Below are 24,012 nucleotides of genomic sequence, written 5' to 3'. Positions count from 1 at the left end.
ATCCATTTGACTTAGAATACTGTGAGGTATTCCAGAAACAAGTTCCTTTTTGGCTTGGAGTTCCAACTTTTTTGTAATTTCAACTTGAGTGGCTTGATTTGTAGCAAGAGTAGCCATATTTTCTGGAGTAACATATGTTCCTTCTACACACTTCCAGACATCTTCATTTATAGCATTAAGATGAAGATTCATACGGCCAACCCACGAATTATACTCTTCAGGAATAAGTATGGGTGCCCGTGAACCAGATCCTAAGCTATTTGCAATGGAGACAGAGTTCATGTTGGAGTAATTTGCCAAAGACATTTTTGAAAGGATTTTGAACAAGTGATATTAAAATGAAGTTTTTAAAGAAAAGCTTATGGAAGGTTTATAAACGCTATAACCAAAAGTTTTCGACAAAAATTTCAAGGTAAATCACACAAGCTCTGATACCAATTGTTGGATATTATTCCTTTTATATATCAGCTCAGATACCGATGGTTGGAAATATAAAAATCTAACCACTACAACAAAAGGCTTGGTTACCAGTTACTGTGTGATAGATATATAAGTTTAAGATATAAGATGTAAATATATATAAAGAATAATAATTGCGGAATAAGTATAAATATAAAAGCTATAAGTGACTGAAAGCTATAATAATATAAATGACTGTATTTAAATGACGTAAAGCTATAAATAATATAAAGGACTGTATTTAAATGACGTAAAACTATAAATAATATAAATGACTATATTTAAATGACATAAATCTATAATAAAGTATATAAGTATATAAATATATATCAAGTAGGTTCGTCAATAAATTGACTGAACTGGACTGATGGAACGACTGGTCGATATTTGTTATTTGAATGGACTGGTCGATATTGGGACTCTTGGAGCGACTGGTCGATATTTGTTCAATGATCAATCCGGCATTTGATAAGTAATAAAAAGTTCATTTTCATGTAAATGGGTTGTTTACAAAACAGTGCAAAGTACACGAGTCATGTATTTGTATACGGGTATTGGGTGTTTTGAGGAGATTTGATGAGGTTGGAGTGGTTATTTGGAGGGTGGTAGGAATTGTAATAATGTTGTAGTTTTGTTGGTGTAAGGTAGCAAAGATGGTGATATTGAAAGAGCTTTGGGTGGTGATGAATGTATATTTTCGTAGTAAATCTCTCTGGATAGCCAATTCTCTCTCGCGTCTCTTTGGGGTTTCCCGTGGTCAAAATCGTCCACGAAAATTTCTAGATGTAGGTAAGGTCCTGAAGAATTGATGGTGAAAATCTCCCTAGTATTTTTGTGCTTGTACCGAGCCCATCGTTTCTGACTTGAAGATTCTGCTGTCGAAAAACAACAAGTGGTGATGGTTGTGGTTATTTGAAAGGGTTTTTTTGGAGGAGGTTTAAGGATGGTATTTGGAGGGTGTTAGGAGAGTATTTTGATGTTGTTTGGAGTTTCATATAAGGTGGTGAAGTTTTGGAGGTGTTCTTGGTTGGAAGAGTTTTTTTTTGTATAGTGATGTATGGTCTATGGAGATGTAAGGTATATGGAGAGATATTACAAAATAATCAAATGAAGTATTTTTCTCTCTTAAACATTGGCTCTCACCTAGCTATACATACACACGATCATATGCTCATATACACAAACATTAAATATCTAAAATACACTTGAGTTTAATTATGAAGGAAAATGGGTTATAGGTTTCAGGCTATGTTTGCAAGTGGTATGCTTCCTTTTTGACTTTTCAACATGGATCGTGTGTTTGTGTTTGTGTTTCTCATTTCCACAGCACTATATGAGAAATCTCATAAATTCATTTAAAATAAATGAATTTCCATAATAGTCCCTTGAGGTTTTCAAAGTCTTGGCAATTTTTAGCGTTAATTTGTTTTGTCTTCAAATGACCAAATAAGCGGCTATTTTCCGTCTTCGTGTATTCCGCCTTTCACGTATTATTTTATTTTCCATTCGATCATGAATCCACGCAACCTGAAATAACTGATAATAGTTGTCAGATAAAATAAGAATAGTTCGTCTTATTTCAACGATGGTCACATACAAAAACATTTTTCAACAAAGAGGATTTAAAATACTAAGTTTAGAAGGAACATTTTTGAAAATGTTTTCTTTCTTTATTTTTAAATGTATTTTCTTAACTCGAGAGAGAAGGTCTTGTTTTATTAAAAGATTTGCATGAAAGCCATCTTCATCTTCAACATAAGTTAAGATTTGTTTTTCTTCTGAATTATTTTCTTCAGTGTTGTTGAAAATTTCTTTATTCATTTTAAGAAAATTTTAATAAGTTAAAATAAATTTTCTGAGTTCTGAAACTAATTTTTTATTTCTATCAAGATGTTCTTGATGAACTTTTTGCTCATGTAGGAGATACTTACGTATACTAACCAAGTTTGGTATATATTCGTGAGTATGTTTATTTTGTGCTTGTAGAATTCTGAAATTTATATGCACTAAATCTTTTTTATTATTGAAAAGTATTTCTTTATGTTGAGAAATTTAAATTTCTTTATTATGAATATCTTCAAAAATTACACTGTAAAGTGTTTTATTATAATGTAATGCCATTTTTATCAAGGCTCTGATACCAGTTGGGTGTGTGGATCTTTTGTTTAACAAAGAAGGGAATAAATATAAAAATTGTGAACGAAGACTCTTATATCAATAAATGTATGATTGTAATGTAGTGAGTGATATACTTACATAGATAGAAACTATTCAAGCCAGCCTGTATCGTTCTTTGGTCTGTGTGGTTGCTTTCCCTTTTGGCATCGTGCCTGTGGTATTGTTAATCATCATCGACCTGACACTCTGTCACTTACAAGTTTCATGACTCTAATTTGTATGAACACTCAAAAATAACAAAACAAAGATTTATTGATAAAAGAGTTCCCAAAAAGGGAAAACTCTTACAATATTTTACATTTTCTCCCTTCTAAGGGAGGAATTACTCACTAGACATTGAACTGAAAATTTAATAGATAGAGAGTGTTTTTTCTTGCACTCGTTATTGCGATGATCTTAAAACCAAAACATAACTCTCAATATATAGATACATTGAGAGGGTCTGATATTTGCCTATTATGTCAGGCATGACGTTTTTTATCCACTAAAGATTACATTATTGTGGACAACTGGAAAGCTTCAAATAATGGAGAAAAGGCATTATTATTTTGAGTGGCGGGGCCATTTGACACGTGAAGCATCTTTCTTTAACATGATGAGGATTTGTCATCTTCAGAGGGGGGTCCCTCCTTTGTCTCTGAATCTTTGCTTTCGCAAAAGTGACAAATATGTTCTTCGAAAAGTTGTTCTGCATGTCGGCAGAAGTGCTGGCGTGTAGCATTGGATACTTCCATGCTATTGTTCATGAATTTTTCTCCAAACTTGGAGGCTTGACGAAGATCTTCTTGGCTGGTGTTGTTGTAACTCTAGCTTGTAATTATACAATGTGAATCGGTATAATTAATCTTCTTTTTTGAACCAGAGATAATTTCAATGATTTTTTCTGATATTCTTCTTAAACCATTGATGCGATTGGGATGAAGAATTTCTGTGAAAGGTAAATCTTTATCTTCCATTGGTTGAGATTGTTCAATCTCTCTATTGGCTTTAGAAAGACCAATTTCCAGAAAATGGTATGGAGAAAGAGTTGATTCTTGAATCCATTCTGGGAGTGAAGAGATGCATCTGATGTAGATCGGATTATCTTTTGCTTTAAGTACTTTCTTTCGAAAGTTCTTAATGGATTCTACCATGCTGCTTGGGAAGAATTTGAGTTCTTGAAGGTTGCAACTTGGGTAGATATTGTCGATTAGTCCAGCTTGAAAGGCTTGGTAGACTAATTTTGCATCTGCTCCTTCGAGAAAGTTGAACAGACTTTTTGTTTTCTTGTCCGTAGTGAAAAACTTTTCATGAAAAAGGTCTTCTGGGCATGCAGCTCTTGCTTTCTTCCAGATTGTTCTGAAATCTTCAAAAGAGATTTCAGGATAGTTAACCATTTGTTGAACGTCGATTGGAACGTCAAACCTTTGTTCTCTGTGGGCTTCTTTGACTTTTTGAATTTTTGGTCGAAGAAGTGGTTGGTTAGTCTTGCTTGTATCGTCTTGATAAGTGGCAAGGCTTAATCTTGCAGATGTTTCATTTCTGAATTTTTTGCAAGTAACTTTATCAACTTTACAGAAGGTTTCTGTAATTCCCCAGTCAGTATGAACACCGGCATGGGGTCCTTTATAGATTACATAAAATCTTTCAGCTTCTTTGTTAAGAGCTTTTTTGTAATCTGGTGTAAACTCCTGCACAGATTTGTTAGTGGGTGACAAAGTTGTCATTTTACTGATTCCTTCAGTACAAGGATTGGGATCAACCAATAAGCTAGTTTTTCCATTAGGAAGAGGAGTAGCTGTCTCCTTTATTATGCTTTTTAGCAAAGCATCAGCTTTCAACGGATTTGTTGATTCTTTACCAAGTGCCGTTTGCATTGGAATAGTCTTTGTTTTTGAGCTTTCGCTTTCCAGTACATTGGTGACCGTTGTTACTTGTTCATACACGTTGATTTTCTGCTCAATTGCAGATAGCTCTATGAGGAGCATTTGTTTCTTCATCCTCAAAATGTTGAGGTCTTCCATTTTTGTAAACTCAATTTTTGTTTACTTTTCTCTCTAATCTCCCCCTCTCTTTTTTGTAGGTGAAGTTTTTGTGAGGAAATATGTCATGAGGATCATATCCTTTTATAGGGCTCGAGAGGAGCGAGTGAGATCATGGATGATGTAAGGCATACCTGAAGTCACGAGTGAGACAGTCTGCCAGTACGTTTTTGTTTCCTGCGAGATGTTCAACAGTGAATGTATATCGTGAGAACCACTCTTGCCATCGTATTAGCCGGCCTAATTTGTTATCTCCTGCAATCTTCGTTCGGAGGAAATAAGTAAACTTTTTATTATCTGTACGAACCAGGAAATTTACTGGTGTTAAATATACAGAGAATTTTGTAATAACTCTTTTTACAGCGAGTAATTCTTTTTCATTGCTATGGTAGTTTTTGTCAGCTGCTTTGAAACTGCCAGAGGTGTACCTGCAAATTTGTTCTTCGTTTTTGGGGTTTTTAGCTTTTAAAACACCTCCCCAAAATTCATCAGAAGCATCAGTTTCAATAATTAAACTGTCTTCAATGTTTGGAAGATAAAGTTTTGGAAAATTGATTAAAACTTTCTTTATCTTTTTGATGTAGTCTGTATCAGCACTTGACCAATTCCAAATGACATCTTTTTTTAATTTTGCCTGTAAAGGTTTTCTCATGGCTGCAAGTTTTTCAATATATGTTTCAGCATAAGTCAAAACACCAAGAAATCTTTGTAGTTGCTTTTTGTCTTCTAAAACATTTGGAAAGTCATGTAAATGTTCAAGAATATGCTTTTGAGGACAATGAGTACCCTCATTTATTTCTAAACCCAAAAAATTGATTTTTGTTTTGAAAAGATGAGCTTTCTTTTTTGAAAGTATTATTCCATATTTTAAAATAGTTCTGAGAACCTGTGTGACATGAACATAGTGTTCTTGTTCATTTTTGCTGAAGATCATGATGTCATCAACGTATACAGTGCAGAAACCTTCAAGGCCTCGAAGAGCGTTCTGCATGTGTCTTTGAAAAATACTAGGAGCTTGTTTAAGCCCAAAGGGTAGTACTTTCCATTGAAAGAGTCCATCAGGACATGTGAAGGCAGTGAGAAGCTGCGATTCTTCATCAAGTAGAACTTGCCAGAAACTTGACTTGCAGTCGAAACTTGAATAAATGTTTTTTCCTCGTAGAAGAGTCAAGAGTTCGTGCATATTGGGAAGATTATGCGAGTCTCCAATAGTTGCATCATTGATTGCTTTGTAGTTGACAACCATGCGCTTCTTTCCTCTTCTTTTCTCTGCTTCTTTATTGACAAGAAAGGCAGGAGACATATGAGGGGATTTTGATTCTATAATTAGTCTCATATCAAGTAATTCCTTGATTTGTTTGGAAAATTCTTCTCTATCTTGTAAAGAGTAAACCATAGGTTTTTCTCTAATAACCGTCTTGGGATTAATAAGCTTAATTAAAGCTTTCATCCATCCTTTGGTTTTATTTGGATCAATAGGATTTTCAGAACAAACTTTTTCAAGAAGATCCTCAATCTGCTTGAACCTGGTAGTTTGAATAGAAATAATCTTTTCTTTATTAATCCCTTCATGGGTTATATTAGTACCTGGAATTTGTTTTTCTTTAGAACCTGTTTCTTGAGTTTCAAGAAAACTTGGTTTTCCTTTGCTATAGGCCTCTGTAACCTTTTTTATAATTACCATATCATTATTAAGATGAAAGGCGATTCTATCTATCCATTGTATGAATGGTCCATAAACTTGACAGAAGTTGTTACCAATTATGATATCAATTCCTGAATTTTGTTGGTAAATAGTGGGAACGTTGAAATGTTCTCCTGAGAGTTCGAGATTAATGTTTCTACAAACTTTATTAATTTTTATGGTTTCACCATTTGCAATAGTGGCACTAATTTCTTTGGAAGCGTTTTCCCAAAGTTCATCCGGAATGATGAATTTGCTTGCAAGACATAAAGATGCACCTGTGTCTACAAAACAATGTACTCTAAATTTTTTATATCCCTTAAAGTTAAGGAAGGCAGAAACATAAATAGAGTTTGGATTAGTAAGATTCATGATAAGGGAATCATCAATCTTGTGGAGGTTTGCGCAAAAATGGTTAATCTCCTCCTCCCTGAAAAGTGGGGTCTGTATGGGACTAGTCTGAGTCATCCGTTGTTGATTCGTATTCATCAGTGTCTGATGAAGATTCCGTCTCAACATGATATATAAAAACATGTTGTGTACCATCATACTCTTCTTCAAGAGCTTCATAGCCCCCATTGTTAGCGGTTTGTAAAACTTTGACTTTGTCAGGGTATATTTTTCTATTTGGACATTCATTGGCGTAGTGTCCTTCATTGTAGATCCAACACCTACATTTTTTCTTTCCTTGCGGACAGGAAGTAGTCTTCTTAGGTGTTTCTTTTGAAGGTTTTTTGAAGTATTTTCCTGGTGAAAATTTTCTTCTTTTCTTTTTCCAAAAAGATTTGAATTTCTTTTTGTTTTTATACTTTTTCTTATTATAATTTTTCTTTCCAATATCAAAGTTTTTGAAATCAGATAGAATGCTACAACAATCTTTGCTTATTGTTTTAAGTTTTTGTTGTTTATATCTGTCTTGACAGATTCTATCAATTTCTTCTTTTGCAATTTTTGTTGCATAAGAAAGACTGGTTTGCTGGATTTCTCCAGTAACTTCTTTTTTCCATCTGTCTGTATAGGTTTCTCCAATAATTGGAATCTTCATGAGGTAAGCAGATATCCATTGCGCATATTCACTTCTTTGTGGAATATCATATAGATATGATTCATACATACATGTGTATTTGTCGAGAAGACTAATATCATGTAATTGGAGTTTTGTCATTGAAACTCTTGCTATGTCAACTTTCTTATTAATGGTGAAGTCTTTATTAGAAATATAATCAAGACCTAAGAAAGTAGTGTATATGACATTTATGATATTATCAAAAAGATCTGAACCATGCATTTCTTCATTCCAATTATTGTTTCTTAGGAATTTTTGCACAATTCCATCAGTTTTGTGTTCTAAAAGTAGTAGAACATTTTTTGCTTTTTCAAATTCATCTGGGTTTGTCTGTAAGATTAGTGAAATCTCAGTAACCCATTTTTCTACAACTCTTTCTCTGAGTTTTAGATCTTGGATACAATCAATATTGAGTACATTGATCGTATTGGATCCTTGACCACTATTTGGAATACCATTGTGGACAGGCATTTTGAACTCATATTTCTTTTTATTGCCCCTTCTTGTAGCTGTATAAGAAGATTCTGCTTCATCATCTTCCATATCTGAATACTCGAACTTAACAGTCTTTGTATTTGTTTTAAAGTTATCTTCTTCTTCTGATTCAATGTCAGGTTCATTTATTTTAGTCATTCTAAAATATTGATCAAAAAGTTTGGGTTTTTTTTGATACAATTCTTCACATTCTTCAGTTTCTAATGATAAAAGTCGAATAAGTTTTTGGTCAGCTTTATCATAATCTTCAAATTGAAGGTTAAAGAAATATTTCTCGAGTTTCTCAGAGATTGTTTCTTTCATTTTTACTCTTTCCTGAAAATGTCAATTTTCTGGGAATTTTTTGAGCTTCCCAAGTCAGGATTTCCAACACTAGGATTGGGAGGTGAGTATTTCTTAAGACCTGAATATTTTCCTGGCTTGGATTTTTGTTCTATGATGGAGATATTTTTGATGTGCTCAAGAATGTCTTTATTACAAGGGCAAGAGTCAATCTTTTCAGATAACTCCTTAATAATGTCTGCAATAATTTTTGCAGATGCTACTTCCAACTGGGCAATGGTTACGTATTTATTGACTATTAAGTCCAAGTTTATAATCAGACCATCTATTTTTTCATTAAGGAGGTTGATTGATCTATTGAGCTCGGGTATCGAGGTGGTTGATCTATTCAGCTCAGGTATCGAGGTCATCCTATTAGTTGCTTTAACTGATCATGTATATTAGTGATTTTAAGGTTGATTTCCTTAAGAGTGCCCTCAATATTTGCCTTTTTGGCGACTTCTTCAACAAATTGGTTGTTTTTTAAAGAGTTTTCTAAAAGAATTGAATGTTTGTCAATAGACTGGGTTAACTTGATAGTTAATTTATTTTGTCTTTCAATAACTTCCAAGAATTTTTCCAAATCTTTAATATCAAGATTGTTTTTAACCATAAAGGCTAAATCGTTTTTAAATTGGTTAAAAGATATTTTATTTTTTGAAATATCTTCAGAAATATCTTTTGAAATACCAAGATAATGGCTTATTTTTGAAGTTTTTAAGAGGCATCTTGCAATGATCTGGTTGAGATTATTGCAATGATTTACAATTGTTTGAATACCAGCTTTTCCTGAAGTAGAGAAAACGTATTCTTTCTTTTCAGTATTATCGTCAAGAGTTTTAATTTTGACTGTTTTACCTTTTTTATAGAAATGGGGAAAATCAATTTTATTATTCATTTATAATGTCAGTGATTTGTTTGATATTCTGGCGTAGACTATCAATTTTTAAAGACATGTTTCTTATTAAATTATTATCTTTTCTTTCCGAGCTTTCTCCTATGTGGAGTGAATCCATAGAAATTCTTGGTCTAAGAGTTTCTCCTAGAGCTTTTTTATTTCTAGCTATATTTAAAACCCAAGAGTTTTCTTGAGGATTTATGTCGCAGAATTGTTTATCTTTGACATGGCCTATTTCTGAAAAGACATCATCAAGTTCGATGTACTCGTCTTTCTTATAGTCTATGCTATGGTGACTGTTGGTCAGGGCATATCCTATAAGATATGTTATGGTGAATGGTTTATCACCTGGACTCATAAGGTCACTTCTTTCAAAGTGATGTATAAAAGATAAGGTTTTATCTATATTTGCAGATTTTAAATCCAGAGCAAACTTTGGATAGACTGAAAACATAAAAGTTTGGTAAGCAAGGTTTCCCTTTGCAGCACCTAAGATGCAGTCCTGTCTGTCAGTAATTCTGTTGTCAATTAAGGCCATTTTTATGGGAGAATTTATTCCTGCTTGGAATTGGGATTTTAGCAAAATTTTTACAGCTCCGATATGGACCATTCTAATTTTTGATCTAATCTCAACTGGAATACTTTTTAAGTTATTGTTTATTTGTTCCTTAGTTAAAAGGGGTAGAAAGACAGCTCCTATTGTATCTTTTATGTCTACTGACATTTCTTTAGTACTAACAAAGTAGAAGATTTCATTTTTCCTTTTAAGAGGATTTAAAATACTAAGTTTAGAAGGAACATTTTTGAAAATGTTTTCTTTCTTTATTTTTAAATCTATTTTCTTAACTCGAGAGAGAAGGTCTTGTTTTATTAAAAGATTTGCATGAAAGCCATCTTCATCTTCAACATAAGCTAAGATTTGTTTTTCTTCTGAATTATTTTCTTCAGTGTTGTTGAAAATTTCTTTATTCATTTTAAGAAAATTTTAATAAGTTAAAATAAATTTTCTGAGTTTTGAAACTAATTTTTTATTTCTATCAAGATGTTCTTGATGAACTTTTTGCTCATGTAGGAGATACTTACGTATACTAACCAAGTTTGGTATATATTCGTGAGTATGTTTATTTTGTGCTTGTAGAATTCTGAAATTTATATGCACTAAATCTTTTTTATTATTGAAAAGTATTTCTTTATGTTGAGAAATTTCAATTTCTTTATTATGAATATCTTCAAAAATTACACTGTAAAGTGTTTTATTATAATGTAATGCCATTTTTATTATAATGTAACCACACAGGTCGATGATGATTAACAGTACCACAGGCACGATGCCAAAAGGGAAAGCAACCACACAGACCAAAGAACGACACAGGCTGGCTTGAATAGTTTCTATCCATGTAAGTATATCACTCACTACATTACAATCATACATTTATTGATATAAGAGTCTTGTTTCACAATTTTTATATTTATTCCCTTCTTTGTTAAACAAAAGATCCACACACCCAAACTGGTATCAGAGCCTTGATAAAAATGGCATTACATTGTAATAAAACACTTTACAGTGTAATTTTTGAAGATATTCATAATAAAGAAATTGAAATTTCTCAACATAAAGAAATACTTTTCAATAATAAAAAAGATTTAGTGCATATAAATTTCAGAATTCTACAAGCACAAAATAAACATACTCACGAATATATACCAAACTTGGTTAGTATACGTAAGTATCTCCTACATGAGCAAAAAGTTCATCAACAACATCTTGATAGAAATAAAAAATTAGTTTCAGAACTCAGAAAAATTATTTTAACTTATTAAAATTTTCTTAAAATGAATAAAGAAATTTTCAACAACACTGAAGAAAATAATTCAGAAGAAAAACAAATCTTAACTTATGTTGAAGATGAAGATGGCTTTCATGCACATCTTTTAATAAAACAAGTCCTTCTCTCTCGAGTAAAGAAAATAGATTTAAAAATAAAGAAATAAAACATTTTCAAAAATGTTCTTTCTAAACTTAGTATTTTAAATCCTCTTAAAAGGAAAAATGAAATCTTCTACTTTGTTAGTACTAAAGAAATGTCAGTAGACATAAAAGATACAATAGGAGCTGTCTTTCTACCCCTTTTAACTAAGGAACAAATAAACAATAACTTAAAAAGTATTCCAGTTGAGATTAGATCAAAAATTAGAATGGTCCATATCGGAGCTGTAAAAATTTTGCTAAAATCCCAATTCCAAGCAGGAGTAAATTCTCCCATAAAAATGGCCTTAATTGACAACAGAATTACTGACAGACAGGACTGCATCTTAGGTGCTGCAAAGGGAAACCTTGCTTACCAAAAGTTTGTGTTTTCAGTCTATCCAAAGTTTGCTCTGGATTTAAAATCTGCAAATATAGATAAAACCTTATCTTTTATACATCACTTTGAAAGAAGTGACCTTATGAGTCCAGGTGATAAACCATTCACCATAACATATCTTATAGGATATGCCCTGACCAACAGTCACCATAGCATAGACTATAAGAAAGACGAGTACATCGAACTTGATGATGTCTTTTCAGAAATAGGTCATGTCAAAGATAAACAATTCTGCAACATAAATCCTCAAGAAAACTCTTGGGTTTTAAATATAGCTAGAAATAAAAAAGCTCTAGGAGAAATTCTTAGACCAAGAATTTCTATGGATTCACTCCACATAGGAGGAAGCTCGGAAAGAAAAGATAATAATTTAATAAGAAACATGTCTTTAAAAATTGATAGTCTACGCCAGAATATCAAACAAATCACTGACATTATAAATGAATAATAAAATTGATTTTCCCCATTTCTATAAAAAAGGTAAAACAGTCAAAATTAAAACTCTTGACGATAATACTGAAAAGAAAGAATACGTTTTCTCTACTTCAGGAAAAGTCGGTATTCAAACAATTGTAAATCATTGCAATAATCTCAACCAGATCATTGCAAGATGCCTCTTAAAAACTTCAAAAATAAGCCATTATCTTGGTATTTCAAAAGATATTTCTGAAGATATTTCAAAAAATAAAATACCTTTTAACCAATTTAAAAACGATTTAGCCTTTATGGTTAAAAACAATCTTGATAAAAAAGATTTGGAAAAATTCTTGGAAGTTATTGAAAGACAAAATAAATTAACTATCAAGTTAACCCAGTCTATTGACAAACATTCTATTCTTTTAGAAAACTCTTTAAAAAACAACCAATTTGTTGAAGAAGTCGCCAAAAAGGCACATATTGAGGGCACTCTTAAGGAAATCAACCTTAAGATCACTAATATACATGATCAGTTAAAACAACTAATAGGATGACCTCGATACCCGAGCTGAATAGATCAACCACCTCGATACCCGAGCTCAATAGATCAATCAACCTCCTTAATGAAAAAATAGATGGTCTGATTATAAACTTGGACTTAATAGTCAATAAATACGTAACCATTGCCCAGTTGGAAGTAGCATCTGCAAAAATTATTGCAGACATTATTAAGGAGTTATCTGAAAAGATTGACTCTTGCCCTTGTAATAAAGACATTCTTGAGCACATCAAAAATATCTCCATCATAGAACAAAAAATCCAAGCCAGGAAAATATTCAGGTCTTAAGAAATACTCACCTCCCAATCCTAGTGTTGGAAACCCTGACTTAGGAAGCTCAAAAAATTCCCAGAAAATTGACATTTTCAGGAAAGAGTAAAAATGAAAGAAACAATCTCTGAGAAACTCGAGAAATATTTCTTTAACCTTCAATTTGAAGATTATGATAAAGCTGACCAAAAACTTATTCGACTTTTATCATTAGAAACTGAAGAATGTGAAGAATTGTATCAAAAAGAACCCAAACTTTTTGATCAATATTTTAGAATGACTAAAATAAATGAACCTGACACTGAATCAGAAGAAGAAGATAACTTTAAAACAAATACAAAGACTGTTAAGTTCGAGTATTCAGATATGGAAGATGATGAAGCAGAATCTTCTTATACAGCTACAAGAAGAGGCAATAAAAAGAAATATGAGTTCAAAATGCCTGTCCACAATGGTATTCCAAATAGTGGTCAAGGATCCAATACGATCAATGTACTCAATATTGATTGTATCCAAGATCTAAAACTCAGAGAAAGAGTTGTAGAAAAATGGGTTACTGAGATTTCACTAATCTTACAGACAAACCCAGATGAATTTGAAAAAGCAAAAAATGTTCTACTACTTTTAGAACACAAAACTGATGGAATTGTGCAAAAATTCCTAAGAAACAATAATTGGAATGAAGAAATGCATGGTTCAGATCTTTTTGATAATATCATAAATGTCATATACACTACTTTCTTAGGTCTTGATTATATTTCTAATAAAGACTTCACCATTAATAAGAAAGTTGACATAGCAAGAGTTTCAATGACAAAACTCCAATTACATGATATTAGTCTTCTCGACAAATACACATGTATGTATGAATCATATCTATATGATATTCCACAAAGAAGTGAATATGCGCAATGGATATCTGCTTACCTCATGAAGATTCCAATTATTGGAGAAACCTGTACAGACAGATGGAAAAAAGAAGTTACTGGAGAAATCCAGCAAACCAGTCTTTCTTATGCAACAAAAATTGCAAAAGAAGAAATTGATAGAATCTGTCAAGACAGATATAAACAACAAAAACTTAAAACAATAAGCAAAGATTGTTGTAGCATTCTATCTGATTTCAAAAACTTTGATATTGGAAAGAAAAATTATAATAAGAAAAAGTATAAAAACAAAAAGAAATTCAAATCTTTTTGGAAAAAGAAAAGAAGAAAATTTTCACCAGGAAAATACTTCAAAAAACCTTCAAAAGAAACACCTAAGAAGACTACTTCCTGTCCGCAAGGAAAGAAAAAATGTAGGTGTTGGATCTGCAATGAAGAAGGACACTACGCCAATGAATGTCCAAATAGAAAAATATACCCTGACAAAGTCAAAGTTTTACAAACCGCTAACAATGGGGGCTATGAAGCTCTTGAAGAAGAGTATGATGGTACACAACATGTTTTTATATATCATGTTGAGACGGAATCTTCATCAGACACTGATGAATACGAATCAACAACGGATGACTCAGACTAGTCCCATACAGACCCCACTTTTCAGGGAGGAGGAGATTAACCATTTTTGCGCAAACCTCCAGAAGATTGATGATTCCCTTATCATGAATCTTACTAATCCAAACTCTATTTATGTTTCTGCCTTCCTTAACTTTAAGGGATATAAAAAATTTAGAGTACATTGTTTTGTAGACACAGGTGCATCTTTATGTCTTGCAAGCAAATTCATAATTCCGGATGAACTTTGCGAAAATGCTCCCAAAGAAATTAGTGCCACTATTGCAAATGATGAAACCATAAAAATTAATAATGTTTGTAGAAACATTAATCTCGAACTCTCAGGAGAACATTTCAACGTTCCCACTATTTACCAACAAAATTCAGGAATTGATATCATAATTGGTAACAACTTCTGTCAAGTTTATGGACCATTCATACAATGGATAGACAGAATCGCCTTTCATCTTAATAATGATATGGTAATTATAAAAAAGGTTACAGAGGCCTATAGCAAAGGAAAACCAAGTTTTCTTGAAACTCAAGAAACAGGTTCTAAAGAAAAACAAATTCCAGGTACTAATATAACCCATGAAGGGATTAATAAAGAAAAGATTATTTCTATTCAAACTACCAGGTTCAAGCAGATTGAGGATCTTCTTGAAAAAGTTTGTTCTGAAAATCCTATTGATCCAAATAAAACCAAAGGATGGATGAAAGCTTCAATTAAGCTTATTAATCCCAAGACGGTTATTAGAGAAAAACCTATGGTTTACTCTTTACAAGATAGAGAAGAATTTTCCAAACAAATCAAGGAATTACTTGATATGAGACTAATTATAGAATCAAAATCCCCTCATATGTCTCCTGCCTTTCTTGTCAATAAAGAAGCAGAGAAAAGAAGAGGAAAGAAGCGCATGGTTGTCAACTACAAAGCAATCAATGATGCAACTATTGGAGACTCGCATAATCTTCCCAATATGCACGAACTCTTGACTCTTCTACGAGGAAAAAACATTTATTCAAGTTTCGACTGCAAGTCAGGTTTCTGGCAAGTTCTACTTGATCAAGAATCGCAGCTTCTCACTGCCTTCACATGTCCTGATGGACTCTTTCAATGGAAAGTACTACCCTTTAGGCTTAAACAAGCTCCTAGTATTTTTCAAAGACACATGCAGAACACTCTTCGAGGCCTTGAAGGTTTCTGCACTGTATACGTTGATGACATCATGATCTTCAGCAAAAATGAACAAGAACACTATGTTCATGTCACACAGGTTCTCAGAACTATTTTAAAATATGGAATAATACTTTCAAAAAAGAAAGCTCATCTTTTCAAAACAAAAATCAATTTTTTGGGTTTAGAAATAAATGAGGGTACTCATTGTCCTCAAAAGCATATTCTTGAACATTTACATGACTTTCCAAATGTTTTAGAAGACAAAAAGCAACTACAAAGATTTCTTGGTGTTTTGACTTATGCTGAAATATATATTGAAAAACTTGCAGCCATGAGAAAACCTTTACAGGCAAAATTAAAAAAAGATATCATTTGGAATTGGTCAAGTGCTAATACAGACTACATCAAAAAGATAAAGAAAGTTTTAATCAATTTTCCAAAACTTTATCTTCCAAACATTGAAGACAGTTTAATTATTGAAACTGATGCTTCTGATGAATTTTGGGGAGGTGTTTTAAAAGCTAAAAACCCCAAAAACGAAGAACAAATTTGCAGGTACACCTCTGGCAGTTTCAAAGCAGCTGAGAAAAACTACCATAGCAATGAAAAAGAATTACTCGCTGTAAAAAGAGTTATTACAAAATTCTCTGTATATTTAACACCAGTAAAGTTCCTGGTTCGTACAGATAATAAAAATTTTACTTATTTCCTCCGAACGAAGATTGCAGGAGATAACAAATTAGGCCGGCTAATACGATGGCAAGAGTGGTTCTCACGATATACATTCACTGTTGAACATCTCGCAGGAAACAAAAACGTACTGGCAGACTGCCTCACTCGTGACTTCAGGTATGCCTTACATCATCCATGATCTCACTCGCTCCTCTCGAGCCCTATAAAAGGATATGATCCTCATGACATACTTCCTCACAAAAACTTCACCTACAAAAAAGAGAGGGGGAGATTAGAGAGAAAAGTAAACAAAAATTGAGTTTACAAAAATGGAAGACCTCAACATTTTGAGGATGAAGAAACAAATGCTCCTCATAGAGCTATCTGCAATTGAGCAGAAAATCAACTTGTATGAACAAGTAACAACGGTCACCAATGTACCGGAAAGCGAAAGCTCAAAAACAAAGGCTATTCCAATGCAAACGGCACTTGGTAAAGAATCAACAAATCCGTTGAAAGCTGATGCTTTGCTAAAAAGCATAATAAAGGAGACAGCTACTCCTCTTCCTAATGGAAAAACTAGCTTATCGGTTGATCCCAATCCTTGTACTGAAGGAATCAGTAAAATGACAACTTTGTCACCCACTAACAAATCTGTGCAGGAGTTTACACCAGATTACAAAAAAGCTCTTAACAAAGAAGCTGAAAGATTTTATGTAATCTATAAAGGACCCCATGCCGGTGTTCATACTGACTGGGGAATTACAGAAACCTTCTGTAAAGTTGATAAAGTTACTTGCAAAAAATTCAGAAATGAAACATCTGCAAGATTAAGCCTTGCCACTTATCAAGACGATACAAGCAAGACTAACCAACCACTTCTTCGACCAAAAATTCAAAAAGTCAAAGAAGCCCACAGAGACCAAAGGTTTGACGTTCCAATCGACGTTCAACAAATGGTTAACTATCCTGAAATCTCTTTTGAAGATTTCAGAACAATCTGGAAGAAAGCAAGAGCTGCATGCCCAGAAGACCTTGTTCATGAAAAGTTTTTCACTACGGACAAGAAAACAAAAAGTCTGTTCAACTTTCTCGAAGGATCAGATGCAAAATTAGTCTACCAAGCCTTTCAAGCTGGACTAATCGACAATATCTACCCAAGTTGCAACCTTCAAGAACTCAAATTCTTCCCAAGCAGCATGGTAGAATCCATTAAGAACTTTCGAAAGAAAGTACTTAAAGCAAAAGATAATCCGATCTACATCAGATGCATCTCTTCACTCCCAGAATGGATTCAAGAATCAACTATTTCTCCATACCATTTTCTGGAAATTGGTCTTTCTAAAGCCAATAGAGAGATTGAACAATCTCAACCAATGGAAGATAAAGATTTACCTTTCACGGAAATTCTTCATCCCAATCGCATCAATGGTTTAAGAAGAATATCAGAAAAAATCATTGAAATTATCTCTGGTTCAAAAAAGAAGATTAATTATACCGATTCACATTGTATAATTACAAGCTGGAGTTATAACAACACCAGCCAAGAAGATCTTCGTCAAGCCTCCAAGTTTGGAGAAAATTTCATGAACAATAGCATGGAAGTATCCAATGCTACACGCCAGCACTTCTGCCGACATGCAGAACAACTTTTCGAAGAACATCTTTGTCACTTTTGCGAAAGCAAAGATTCAGAGACAAAGGAGGGACCCCCCCTGTGAAGATGACAAATCCTCATCATGTTAAAGAAAGATGCTTCACGTGTCAAATGGCCCCGCCACTCAAAATAATAATGCATTTTCTCCATTATTAGAAGCTTTCCAGTTGTCCACAATAATGTAATCTTTAGTGGATAAAAAACGTCATGCCTGACATAATAGGCAAATATCAGACCCTCTCAATGTATCTATAAATTGAGAGTTATGTTTTGGTTTTAAGATCATCGCAATAACGAGTGCAAGAAAAAACACTCTCTATCTATTAAATTTTCAGTTCAATGTCTAGTGAGTAATTCCTCCCTTAGAAGGGAGAAAATGTAAAATAACGTAAGAGTTTTCCCTTTTTGGGAACTCTTTTATCAATAAATCTTTGTTTTGTTATTATTGAGTGTTCATACAAATTAGAGTCATGAAACTTGTAAGTGACAGAGTGTCAGGTCGATGATGATTAACAGTACCACAAGCACGATGCCAAAAGGGAAAGCAACCACACAGACCAAAGAACGGCACAGGCTGGCTTGAATAGTTTTTATCTATGTAAGTATATCACTCACTACATTACAATCATACATTTATTGATATAAGAGTCTTCTTTCACAATTTTTATATTTATTCCCTTCTTTGTTAAACAAAAGATCCACACACCCAAACTGGTATCAAAGCCTTGATAAAAATGGCATTACATTATAATAAAACACTTTACAGTGTAATTTTTATAATGTAATGCCAGTTTGGGTGTGTGGATCTTTTGTTTAACAAAGAAGGGAATAAATATAAAAATTGTGAAAGAAGACTCTTATATCAATAAATGTATGATTGTAATGTAGTGAGTGATATACTTACATAGATAGAAACTATTCAAGCCAGCCTGTGTCGTTCTTTGGTCTGTGTGGTTGCTTTCCCTTTTGGCATCGTGCATGTGGTACTGTTAATCATCATCGACCTGACACTCTGTCACTTACAAGTTTCATGACTCTAATTTGTATGAACACTCAAAAATAACAAAACAAAGATTTATTGATAAAAGAGTTCCCAAAAAGGGAAAACTCTTACAATATTTTACATTTTCTCCCTTCTAAGGGAGGAATTACTCACTAGACATTGAACTGAAATTTTAATAGATAGAGAGTGTTTATTCTTGCACTCGTTATTGCGATGCCCTTAAAACCAAAACATAACTCTTAATTTATAGATACATTGGGAGGGTCTGATATTTGCCTATTATGTCAGGCATGACGTTTTTTTATCCACTAATGATTACATTATTGTGGACAACTGGAAAGCTTCTAATAATGGAGAAAAGGCATTATTATTTTGAGTGGCGGGGCCATTTGACACGTGAAGCATCTTTCTTTAACATGATGAGGATTTGTCATCTTCAGAGGGGGGTCCCTCCTTTGTCTCTGAATCTTTGCTTTCGCAAAAGTGACAAAGATGTTCTTCGAAAAGTCGTTCTGCATGTCGGCAGAAGTGCTGGCGTGTAGCATTGGATACTTCCATGCTATTGTTCATGAATTTTTCTCCAAACTTGGAGGCTTGACGAAGATCTTCTTGGCTGGTGTTGTTGTAACTCCAGCTTGTAATTATACAATGTGAATCGGTATAATTAATCTTCTTTTTTGAACCAGAGATAATTTCAATGATTTTTTCTGATATTCTTCTTAAACCATTGATGCGATTGGGATGAAGAATTTCTGTGAAAGGTAAATCTTTATCTTCCATTGGTTGAGATTGTTCAATCTCTCTATTGGCTTTAGAAAGACCAATTTCCAGAAAATGGTATGGAGAAAGAGTTGATTCTTGAATCCATTCTGGGAGTGAAGAGATGCATCTGATGTAGATCGGATTATCTTTTGCTTTAAGTACTTTCTTTCGAAAGTTCTTAATGGATTCTACCATGCTGCTTGGGAAGAATTTGAGTTCTTGAAGGTTGCAACTTGGGTAGATATTGTCGAATAGTCCAGCTTGAAAGGCTTGGTAGACTAATTTTGCATCTGCTCCTTCGAGAAAGTTGAACAGACTTTTTGTTTTCTTATCGGTAGTGAAAAACTTTTCATGAACAAGGTCTTCTGGGCATGCAGCTCTTGCTTTCTTCCTGATTGTTCTGAAATCTTCAAAAGAGATTTCATGATAGTTAACCATTTGTTGAACGTCGATTGGAACGTCAAACCTTTGGTCTCTGTGGGCTTCTTTGACTTTTTGAATTTTTGGTCGAAGAAGTAGTTGGTTAGTCTTGCTTGTATCGTCTTGATAAGTGGCAAGGCTTAATCTTGCAGATGCTTCATTTCTGAATTTTTTGCAAGTAACTTTATCAACTTTACAGAAGGTTTCTGTAATTCCCCAGTCAGTATGAACACCGACATGGGGTCCTTTATAGATTACATAAAATCTTTCAGCTTCTTTGTTAAGAGCTTTTTTGTAATCTGGTGTAAACTCCTGCATGGATTTGTTAGTGGGTGACAAAGTTGTCATTTTACTGATTCCTTCAGTACAAGGATTGGGATCAACCAATAAGCTAGTTTTTCCATTAGGAAGAGGAGTAGCTGTCTCCTTTATTATGCTTTTTAGCAAAGCATCAGCTTTCAACGGATTTGTTGATTCTTTACCAAGTGTCGTTTGCATTGGAATAGCCTTTGTTTTTGAGCTTTCGCTTTCCGGTACATTGGTGACCGTTGTTACTTGTTCACACAAGTTGATTTTCTGATCAATTGCAGATAGCTCTATGAGGAGCATTTGTTTCTTCATCCTCAAAATGTTGAGGTCTTCCATTTTTGTAAACTTAATTTTTGTTTACTTTTCTCTCTAATCTCCCCCTCTCTTTTTTGTAGGTGAAGTTTTTGTGAGGAAATATGTCATGAGGATCATATCCTTTTATAGGGCTCGAGAGGAGCGAGTGAGATCATGGATGATGTAAGGCATACCTGAAGTCACGAGTGAGGCAGTCTGCCAGTACGTTTTTGTTTCCTGCGAGATGTTCAACAGTGAATGTATATCGTGAGAACCACTCTTGCCATCGTATTAGCCGGCCTAATTTGTTATCTCCTGCAATCTTCGTTCGGAGGAAATAAGTAAAATTTTTATTATCTGTACGAACCAGGAAATTTACTGGTGTTAAATATACAGAGAATTTTGTAATAACTCTTTTTACAGCGAATAATTCTTTTTCATTGCTATGGTAGTTTTTCTCAGCTGCTTTGAAACTGCCAGAGGTGTACCTGCAAATTTGTTCTTCGTTTTTGGGGTTTTTAGCTTTTAAAACACCTCCCCAAAATTCATCAGAAGCATCAGTTTCAATAATTAAACTGTCTTCAATGTTTGGAAGATAAAGTTTTGGAAAATTGATTAAAACTTTCTTTATCTTTTTGATGTAGTCTGTATCAGCACTTGATCAATTCCAAATGATATCTTTTTATAATTTTGCCTGTAAAGGTTTTCTCATGGCTGCAAGTTTTTCAATATATGTTTCAGCATAAGTCAAAACACCAAGAAATCTTTGTAGTTGCTTTTTGTCTTCTAAAACATTTGGAAAGTCATGTAAATGTTCAAGAATATGCTTTTGAGGACAATGAGTACCCTCATTTATTTCTAAACCCAAAAAATTGATTTTTGTTTTGAAAAGATGAGCTTTCTTTTTTGAAAGTATTATTCCATATTTTAAAATAGTTCTGAGAACCTGTGTGACATGAACATAGTGTTCTTGTTCATTTTTGCTGAAGATCATGATGTCATCAACGTATACAGTGCAGAAACCTTCAAGGCCTCGAAGAGCGTTCTGCATGTGTCTTTGAAAAATACTAGGAGCTTGTTTAAGCCCAAAGGGTAGTACTTTCCATTGAAAGAGTCCATCAGGACATGTGAAGGCAGTGAGAAGCTGCGATTCTTCATCAAGTAGAACTTGCCAGAAACCTGACTTGCAGTCGAAACTTGAATAAATGTTTTTTCCTCGTAGAAGAGTCAAGAGTTCGTGCATATTGGGAAGATTATGCGAGTCTCCAATAGTTGCATCATTGATTGCTTTGTAGTTGACAACCATACGCTTCTTTCCTCTTCTTTTCTCTGCTTCTTTATTGACAAGAAAGGCAGGAGACATATGAGGGGATTTTGATTCTATAATTAGTCTCATATCAAGTAATTCCTTGATTTGTTTGGAAAATTCTTCTCTATCATGTAAAGAGTAAACCATAGGTTTTTCTCTAATAACCGTCTTGGGATTAATAAGCTTAATTGAAGCTTTCATCCATCCTTTGGTTTTATTTGGACCAATAGGATTTTCAGAACAAACTTTTTCAAGAAGATCCTCAATCTGCTTGAACCTGCTAGTTTGAATAGAAATAATCTTTTCTTTATTAATCCCTTCATGGGTTATATTAGTACCTGGAATTTGTTTTTCTTTAGAACCTTTTTCTTGAGTTTCAAGAAAACCTGGTTTTCCTTTGCTATAGGCCTCTGTAACCTTTTTTATAATTACCATATCATTATTAAGATGAAAGGCGATTCTATCTATCTATTGTATGAATGGTCCATAAACTTGCCAGAAGTTGTTACCAATTATGATATCAATTCCTGAATCTTGTTGGTAAATAGTGGGAACGTTGAAATGTTCTCCTGAGAGTTCGAGATTAATGTTTCTACAAACTTTATTAATTTTTATGGTTTCATCATTTGCAATAGTGGCACTAATTTCTTTGGGAGCATTTTCCCAAAGTTATCCGGAATTATGAATTTGCTTGCAAGACATAAAGATGCACCTGTGTCTACAAAACAATGTACTCTAAATTTTTTATATCCCTTAAAGTTAAGGAAGGCAGAAACATAAATAGAGTTTGGATTAGTAAGATTCATGATAAGGGAATCATCAATCTTCTGGAGGTTTGCGCAAAAATGGTTAATCTCCTCCTCCCTGAAAAGTGGGGTCTGTATGGGACTAGTCTGAGTCATCCGTTGTTGATTCGTATTCATCAGTGTCTGATGAAGATTCCGTCTCAACATGATATATAAAAACATGTTGTGTACCATCATACTCTTCTTCAAGAGCTTCATAGCCCCCATTGTTAGTGGTTTGTAAAACTTTGACTTTGTCAGGGTATATTTTTCTATTTGGACATTCATTGGCGTAGTGTCCTTCTTCATTGCAGATCCAACACCTACATTTTTTCTTTCCTTGCGGACAGGAAGCAGTCTTCTTAGGTGTTTCTTTTGAAGGTTTTTTGAAGTATTTTCCTGGTGAAAATTTTCTTCTTTTCTTTTTCCAAAAAGATTTGAATTTCTTTTTGTTTTTATACTTTTTCTTATTATAATTTTTCTTTCCAATATCAAAGTTTTTGAAATCAGAGAGAATGCTACAACAATCTTTGCTTATTGTTTTAAGTTTTTGTTGTTTATATCTGTCTTGACATATTCTATCAATTTCTTCTTTTGCAATTTTTGTTGCATAAGAAAGACTGGTTTGCTGGATTTCTCCAGTAACTTCTTTTTTCCATCTGTCTGTACAGGTTTCTCCAATAATTGGAATCTTCATGAGGTAAGCAGATATCCATTGCGCATATTCACTTCTTTGTGGAATATCATATAGATATGATTCATACATACATGTGTATTTGTCGAGAAGACTAATATCATGTAATTGGAGTTTTGTCATTGAAACTCTTGCTATGTCAACTTTCTTATTAATGGTGAAGTCTTTATTAGAAATATAATCAAGACCTAAGAAAGTAGTGTATATGACATTTATGATATTATCAAAAAGATCTGAACCATGCATTTCTTCATTCCAATTATTGTTTCTTAGGAATTTTTGCACAATTCCATCAGTTTTGTGTTCTAAAAGTAGTAGAACATTTTTTGTTTTTTCAAATTCATCTGGGTTTGTCTGTAAGATTAGTGAAATCTCAGTAACCCATTTTTCTACAACTCTTTCTCTGAGTTTTAGATCTTGGATACAATCAATATTGAGTACATTGATCGTATTGGATCCTTGACCACTATTTGGAATACCATTGTGGACAGGCATTTTGAACTCATATTTCTTTTTATTGCCTCTTCTTGTAGCTGTATAAGAAGATTCTGCTTCATCATCTTCCATATCTGAATACTCGAACTTAACAGTCTTTGTATTTGTTTTAAAGTTATCTTCTTCTTCTGATTCAGTGTCAGGTTCATTTATTTTAGTCATTCTAAAATATTGATCAAAAAGTTTGGGTTCTTTTTGA

The 24,012-nt window shown here is 33.3% G+C and overlaps 1 protein-coding gene across 4 annotated transcripts in view; it reads right to left on the bottom strand.

The window, feature by feature from the left end:
- Window positions 1-832: 832 nt before the first annotated feature.
- LOC145004377 (uncharacterized) overlaps window positions 833-24,012 on the bottom strand; it is a 58,453-nt gene continuing 35,273 nt past the window's right edge. The window contains exons 2-3 of one of the 4 annotated variants that reach the window (XR_013662365.1): window positions 2,716-2,823; window positions 833-1,995 (exon numbers count right to left, since the gene is read on the bottom strand). The gene's annotated coding sequence lies outside the window, so the exon portion shown is untranslated. The remainder of the gene's footprint in view (window positions 1,996-2,715; window positions 2,824-24,012) is intronic. The other 3 variants (XR_013662368.1, XR_013662366.1, XR_013662371.1) reach the window with 3 other exon arrangements.

Source organism: Lactuca saligna, chromosome 7 (assembly GCF_052625555.1).
Source record: "Lactuca saligna cultivar CGN05327 chromosome 7, ASM5262555v1, whole genome shotgun sequence".
Lineage (NCBI taxonomy): Eukaryota > Viridiplantae > Streptophyta > Magnoliopsida > Asterales > Asteraceae > Lactuca > Lactuca saligna.
This window is presented reverse-complemented; position numbering and strand designations above follow the sequence as displayed.